The sequence below is a fragment of the Coregonus lavaretus genome (assembly GCF_964263955.1).
Source record: "Coregonus lavaretus genome assembly, chromosome: 20".
NCBI classification, from domain to species: Eukaryota; Metazoa; Chordata; class Actinopteri; order Salmoniformes; family Salmonidae; genus Coregonus; species Coregonus lavaretus.
The window spans coordinates 37,428,321-37,435,896 of record NC_140007.1 but is presented as its reverse complement, the minus strand read 5'-3'; positions in this window follow the sequence as shown (position 1 = coordinate 37,435,896).

Here is a 7,576-nt window from a genome sequence, read left to right as displayed (position 1 = left end):
TTTGGTAAATTCATTATTAGAGAGCGTACCCCATACTTCGCTGCCATATAGAGCAATTGGTTCTATAACTGATTGGAACATTTTGAGCCAGATTCTAATTGGAATTAATGGCATAGAATGCTCTTCTTGCTTTGTCTCTCAGCTCATTCACAGCCATCTGAAAGCTACCTGTGTTGCTGATATTTATTCCTAGATACGTGTAATATTTGTGTCCAAATAGAATTTATATTTGTCAACCTGATTTCCTGACCTTTTTTGGAATATTATTAAATTCATTTTTTTTTTTAGATTAGGTCTGACAGAACCTGTGCAGATGATCTAGATGCTGTTGTAACCCCTCCTTAGTGGGAGACAGTAGCACCAGGTCATCTGCGTACAGCAGACACTTGATTTCAGTGTTGTGTAGGGTGAGACCAGATGCTGCCGATTCTTCTAATGTTTTTGCCAATTAATTCATGTAGATGTTAAATAGTGTTGCACTTATTGGGCAGCCCTGTTTCACTCCACGTCCCTGAGAGAAGAAGTCTGTTTGCTTGTTGCCAATTTTAACCGCACACTTGTTTTTTAGTGTACCTTGATTTAATAACATCATATGTTTTCCCTCCAATACCACTTTCTATTAGTTTTTTTAAAAAGACCTTCGTGCCAAATTGAATGAAATGCTTTCTTGAAGTCTACAAAACACGAGTAGATTTTGCCTTTGTTTTGGTTTACTTGTTTGTGAATTAGAGTGTGGAGGGTGTAAATGTGGTCTGTTGTACGATAATAATAAAAAATCCAATCTGGCTTCTGGTTAGGGCGTTGTGTTCATCAAGGAAATTATGTAGTATGCTATTTATGATACTGCAGAGAATTTTCCCCAAGTTGCTGTTAAAGCAAATTCCAATCCTTCCTAGATTGGTGTGATCAAGCCTTGGTTCCAAATATCAGGGGAAATAGCTGCAGTGAGGATAATGTTGAAGAGTTTGAGTATAGCCAATTTGAATTTGTGGTCTGTATATTTGATCATTTCATTTAAAATACCATCAGCACCACAGGCCTTTTTGGGTTGGAGAGTGCATAGTTTTTCCAATAGTTCTGGTTCTTGTTGTGGTCCTCTGTAGCTCAATTGGTAGAGCATGGCGCTTGTAACGCCAGGTTAGTGGGTTCGATCCCCGGGACCACCCATACGTAAAAATGTATGCACACATGACTGTAAGTCGCTTTGGATAAAAGTGTCTGCTAAATGGCATATTATTATTATTATTCTGTAATTGGGGTATCCACAGGATTCTGATAGTATTTGACTGCTGATTCAAGGATTTGTAATTTTTCTTGTATATCTTGTTGTTCTGGGCTCTTTGTTATATTGCTGTAGAGGTTCGCAAAGTGATTTTTCCACATATCCCCATTTTGGATAGCCAATTCCTCATGATGAGGTTTGTTGAATTTATTCAAATTCTCCCAGAAGTTGTTTGATTCTATGGATTCCTCAATTACATCCAGCTGATTCTAATGAGCAGGACCACCTCCCCCTCCAGTTTGGTGAACTCATCCCTCATGGTAGCCATGGTGGTGAGGAGGGCCTGAGCCTGCTCTGCACTGAGGGGGTCGCTCTCCTCCTGGGGCGTGTCCTCCACTAAGGTGGGAAGAGAGGTGCTGGATGTGCCTTTTTGGGTGGGGATAGTGGGGATGAGGGTGATGCTGGTGGAGTTTGTCTTGTGGGAGGGCAAGTCACTGGTAGTGTCCTTCTCTCTCTCTGCTCTCTCCTTAATGGTCTGAAAGTCTGTTTCAAACAGCCTAAGGTTACCTTGCACCATGACAGTCCCAGTTTTGTAGAGGTTGATTGTTATTATGGTGCTGTCACGGTCGTCTGTCTCTTTGACTTTCAGCTTCCACCCATTACAGATTCCCTCTTTCTTTATGGATGGTTAGTGAGAGCAGACTGCTGAGCACCATGCATTTGGCTGGTCAGTGAGAAAGATGAGATTACTCACATCACCGTTTTTGTAGAGGTCTGCGAAAAGGGTTTCTGGCCTCCCCTTTAGTAGTTTCTGTTTAGAGAATGGACTCAGCGCTGAGGGGGAGTGGGGACATGGTGCCTGTGGGCTCTGCTACTGCTGCTGCTCTGTTCTGATGCTCCATTGCCATGGCAACTGGTTTTGTTTGTCTGCTGCTGTTGCTAGCTAGCTCTAATTTAGCTCAAAAACCAGCAAAAAGAGTGAAAATTCTTCACACAAAAAAACCGGAAGATATGTTTAAAGTTAGAATGCTAATTTTTGGTTTACTCACTCAGTTTGGTCATTTGATTTAGTTGTATTAACTCCCCTTGCTAGATTTGCTCTAGCTCAATTTTTCTGGCTAGCTTGTTAGCCTGCTGGCTAGGTTTTTGTGGTGTAGCTAGATAGCGAGAGTCAAAACTTCTTAATTTGAGGTGCAAAGTAACTTTTTTTCTATTCTGATAAAATAGAGTTGCTGTTCATCACTTCTTGAATTATTTTTAGATTCAAGTGTTTATCTCAATCTAAAAACAAACAAAAAAACAGAAATAAATCAGGAGCTCACGTTGAGCATCTCTCTCTCTCTCTCAATTCAATTTCAATTTTAAGGCATGGGAATCGTATGTTAACATTGCCAAAGCAAGTGAAGTAGATAATAACCAAAGTGAAATAAACAATCAAATTAGCAGTAAACATTACACTCACAAAAGTTCCAAAATAATAAAGATATTCTCTCTCTCCCGCCCTCTCAATTCAAAGGGGCTTTATTGGCATGGGAAACATACAGTATGTTTACATTGCCAAAGCAAGTGAAATAAACAATAAACAATAGTGAGAAGACATATTTAACAACAACAACAAAAAATTATTAGAAATGAATAGTAAACATTGCACTAAAAAAGGTTTCAAAAAGATAAAGACATTTCAAGTGTTATTATCAGTGTTTTAGTAATGAACAAATAGTTGTACGAGTAGTGGGGGAAGATAAATAAACAGTATTGGTGATATTTACAATGTTGTTTTTGCTCCACTGGTTGCCCTTTTGTCATGGCAACAGGCCACAAATCTTACTGCTGTGATTGCACATTGTGGTATTTCGCCTACTGGATTTGTTTTCAAATTATTTTTTGGGGGGTTGATTCATTCCAGTGTGTCAAATAGTTATCTTTTTGCTTTTTCATAATTAGGTTGGGTCTAACTGTGTTGCTGGCCTGGGGCTCTGTGGGCAACCTGGTCTCAGAGCATATGTTTATATTTCCAAAGTAAGTGAACTAGATAATAAACAAAAGTGAAATAAAAAACATTACACTCACAAAGGTTCCAAAGGAATAGAGACTTTTCAAATGTCATATTATTGCTATATACAGTGTTGTAACGATGTGCAAATTGTTAAAGTACAAAAGGGAAAATAAATAAACATAAATAGGGGTTGTATTTACAATGGTGTTTGTTCTTCACTGGTTGCCCTTTTCTTGTGGCAACAGGTCACACATCTTGCTGCTGTGATGGCACACTGTAGTATTTCACCCAATAGATATGGGAGTTTATCAAAATTGGATTTGTTTTCTAATTCTTTGTGGGTCTGTGTAATCTGAGGGAAATACAGTGGGGGAAAAAAGTATTTAGTCAGCCACCAATTGTGCAAGTTCTCCCACTTAAAAAGACGAGAGAGGCCTGTAATTTTCATCACAGGTACACGTCAACTATGACAGACAAATTGAGAATTTTTTTTCCAGAAAATCACATTGTAGGATTTTTAATGAATTTATTTGCAAATTATGGTGGAAAATAAGTATTTGGTCACCTACAAACAAGCAAGATTTCTGGCTCTCACAGACCTGTAACTTCTTCTTTAAGAGGCTCCTCTGTCCTCCACTCGTTACCTGTATTAATGGCACCTGTTTAAACTTGTTATCAGTATAAAAGACACCTGTCCACAACCTCAAACAGTCACACTCCAAACTCCACTATGGCCAAGACCAAAGAGCTGTCAAAGGACACCAGAAACAAAATGGTAGACCTGCACCAGGCTGGGAAGACTGAATCTGCAATAGGTAAGCAGCTTGGTTTGAAGAAATCAACTGTGGGAGCAATTATTAGGAAATGGAAGACATACAAGACCACTGATAATCTCCCTCGATCTGGGGCTCCACGCAAGATCTCACCCCGTGGGGTCAAAAGGATCACAAGAACGGTGAGCAAAAATCCCAGAACCACACGGGGGGACCTAGTGAATGACCTGCAGAGAGCTGGGACCAAAGTAACAAAGCCTACCATCAGTAGCACACTACGCCGCCAGGGACTCAAATCCTGCAGTGCCAGATGTGTCCCCCTGCTTAAGCCAGTACATGTCCAGGCCCGTCTGAAGTTTGCTAGAGTGCATTTGGATGATCCAGAAGAGGATTGGGAGAATGTCATATGGTCAGATGAAACCAAAATATAACTTTTTGGTAAAAACTCAACTCGTCGTGTTTGGAGGACAAAGAATGCTGAGTTGCATCCAAAGAACACCATACCTACTGTGAAGCATGGGGGTGGAAACATCATGCTTTGGGGCTGTTTTTCTGCAAAGGGACCAGGACGACTGATACGTGTAAAGGAAAGAATGAATGGGGCCATGTATCGTGAGATTTTGAGTGAAAACCTCCTTCCATCAGCAAGGGCATTGAAGATGAAACGTGGCTGGGTCTTTCAGCATGACAATGATCCCAAACACACCGCCCGGGCAACGAAGGAGTGGCTTCGTAAGAAGCATTTCAAGGTCCTGGAGGGGCCTAGCCAGTCTCCAGATCTCAACCCCATAGAAAATCTTTGGAGGGACTTGAAAGTCCGTGTTGCCCAGCGACAGCCCCAAAACATCACTGCTCTAGAGGAGATCTGCATGGAGGAATGGGCCAAAATACCAGCAACAGTGTGTGAAAACCTTGTGAAGACTTACAGAAAACGTTTGACCTGTGTCATCGCCAACAAAGGGTATATAACAAAGTATTGAGAAACTTTTGTTATTGACCAAATACTTATTTTCCACCATAATTTGCAAATAAATTCATAAAAAATCCTACAATGTGATTTTCTGGAGAAAAAAAATTCTCATTTTGTCAGTCATAGTTGACGTGTACCTATGTTGAAAATTACAGGCCTCTCTCATCTTTTTAAGTGGGAGAACTTGCACAATTGGTGGCTGACTAAATACTTTTTTTTCCCCACTGTATGTGTCTCTAATATGGTCATACATTTGGCAGGAGGTTAGGAAGTGCAGCTCAATTTCCACCTCATTTTGTGGGCAGTGTGCACATAGCCTGTCTTCTCTTGAGAGCCAGGTCTCGCTCAATAGCGAGTCTCTCTCTCTCTCTCTCTCTCTGTGTCTTTGTGTCTCTGCCTCTCTCTCTCTCTGTGTTTGTGTGATTTAGAAGCAGAATTAAATCCCTTCACATCCAGGCCTCTGCCTTGCTGTGCTGTAGTACCTAGACAACAACTGCTCTTCATTTGGACCGGCTGTCTGCAGACTGCTGCAGAGACCTGTAGGAGGGATCCCATCTGGTCAGCCAGCTCACTCTCGGCACGCAGACCCAAACCCATACCCCGAGCCTCAGACCCGGGAAGTGTCCGCCTCAGCCCGGCCTGCCTTCAGCCAGTTAGTCCCTCTGTCTGCCCCAATGCCTCCAGCCGGTCCCACTGTCTGCCAACTGATATCAGCACAGAGTTTGGACTGGAGGAGTAGGCTAGTGATGCAGTGCATCTCATTTTCACTGTAGACATTGAACATCAGACATTTAGGGTAAAGCTTTATGGATGTTTTTCCTGGTTTATCCAAGTCCAGCACCATCCCTCAGGGGGGACATGTTTCTCCTCTTTTGTGGCCGTGTTTAGTCTTGTTTTACTCACTAATTCCTAAGCTCCTTTAGTTTTTACCATGGTATATTATGGATGTGGCTTTGAACATGACGTGGCCAAAGAATGAGAGCGGGAGAAAACAAGCGTTTTATTCTGTGGCACACCTCTGAAGCCTTCAGTTCACTCCCTTTCTCACTCCCTTTCTCCCTCCCCTCCTCCCTCCTCCCTCTGTCATCTATTCTTTCTTTATTTCTCTCTCTCTCTCTCTCTCACTTTCTCCCCTCCCTCCTTCCCCATGGATTCCCCAACCGCAACACTGTTAACAGACGTGCCCCTGACAGATTTACCGCCGCCGTCTTTCCATTGGGCGCCAGAGTGACAGGTGTGATTTAGTGCCGCATCCTGATTGGTCCAGGCGTGACAGGAGAATTTATGACTGTACTGTGATTCGATGCCAACTGCCTTTGAAGTGAGTTACAGCTCTGTCGCTTATAGGACACAGAAACGGTATCAGGTTTCAGTCATAAAATCTTATCCCTGAAGGGAGGTGGTGCTGCCTGCTGGAAAACACTGCTGGGCTGACTGATGTCATTAGAAGAGAGGAGGAGAGACCCACTACTAGAGAGACACACAGAGAAAGAGAGGAGGAGAGACCCACTACTAGAGAGTAAGATTAAAAGAGAAAGTACAGGCCGCCCCAGTCACACACAACTATTCCACTATCGTTGTTGAATTGGGAGTGTGTCTGTCTGTCTGTGCGTAGCACCTTCCTCAGATCTCTATTTCTCCCGCAGTAAAGATAAGTATCATAAGGATAAGTGGACACTTTGAACTGCCCCCTCAACTATCCACCTATCTTACCCCGTCTATCCCCAGCCCATACATCCTGTAATCAATGAGGCAGAATTATATCACTGATAATATATCAAAACCTATAATGAGACTAAAATGGCAGACTAAATCACTGTATCTATCGCATAGCTGATCAACAGAAGCAAACTGCCAAAGTCACTTTGAATCCAATCTGCCCACTGGTACAATATCTCCTATGAGCCATAAATACAGTTAGTCATCTATCTATTGCCTATCTATGTCTCCATCAGCCAGGCAGACAGTCTATCCCCTGGAGATCAAAAACAGCCCAGGGCCTGTATTCATAAAGCTTCTCAGAAAAGGAGTGCTGATCCAGGATCAGGTCCCACCCTGATCTTATTCATTATGATCCAAAAGGCTAAACTGATCCTGGATCAGCACTCACTACTCTGAGACGCTTTATGAATATGAGCCCAGAGTGCACTTCTGTATAGCTGGTGACCCGTGAATATCTCTAAGGTAAATTGCGAGGCCGGCCCTGTCTATCAAACCCCTAGGATTCATGCATCATTCACCCTGATATCAGAACCCTCCTCACTCCTTCACCTGACACTTATAGTTTAGGTCAGTCAGCTCAAGTGGAAAATTGCTAGAAAATAGAGCAAGAGAAGGAGTGTGTGTGAGCGAGAGAGAAACCCTGGACTACCCTAATGTAATTGCATAATTCCTTGATAGATCGAAGAGAGAGACAGGCATATGAACTTGCTTACCTCGAGGTTACATGGCAGACGCAGACTCACTGTCGTGCTGTGTTAGAGAGTAGAGGTTCTGCACTTAAACACTGTCTGCTCACTCATGACTGACATTATGACAAGAGATTAGCCTAATCATATCAATACCAACTAATATTTATCAAGTGAGCATTAAAAAGATTTGCTATTGCCGCTATG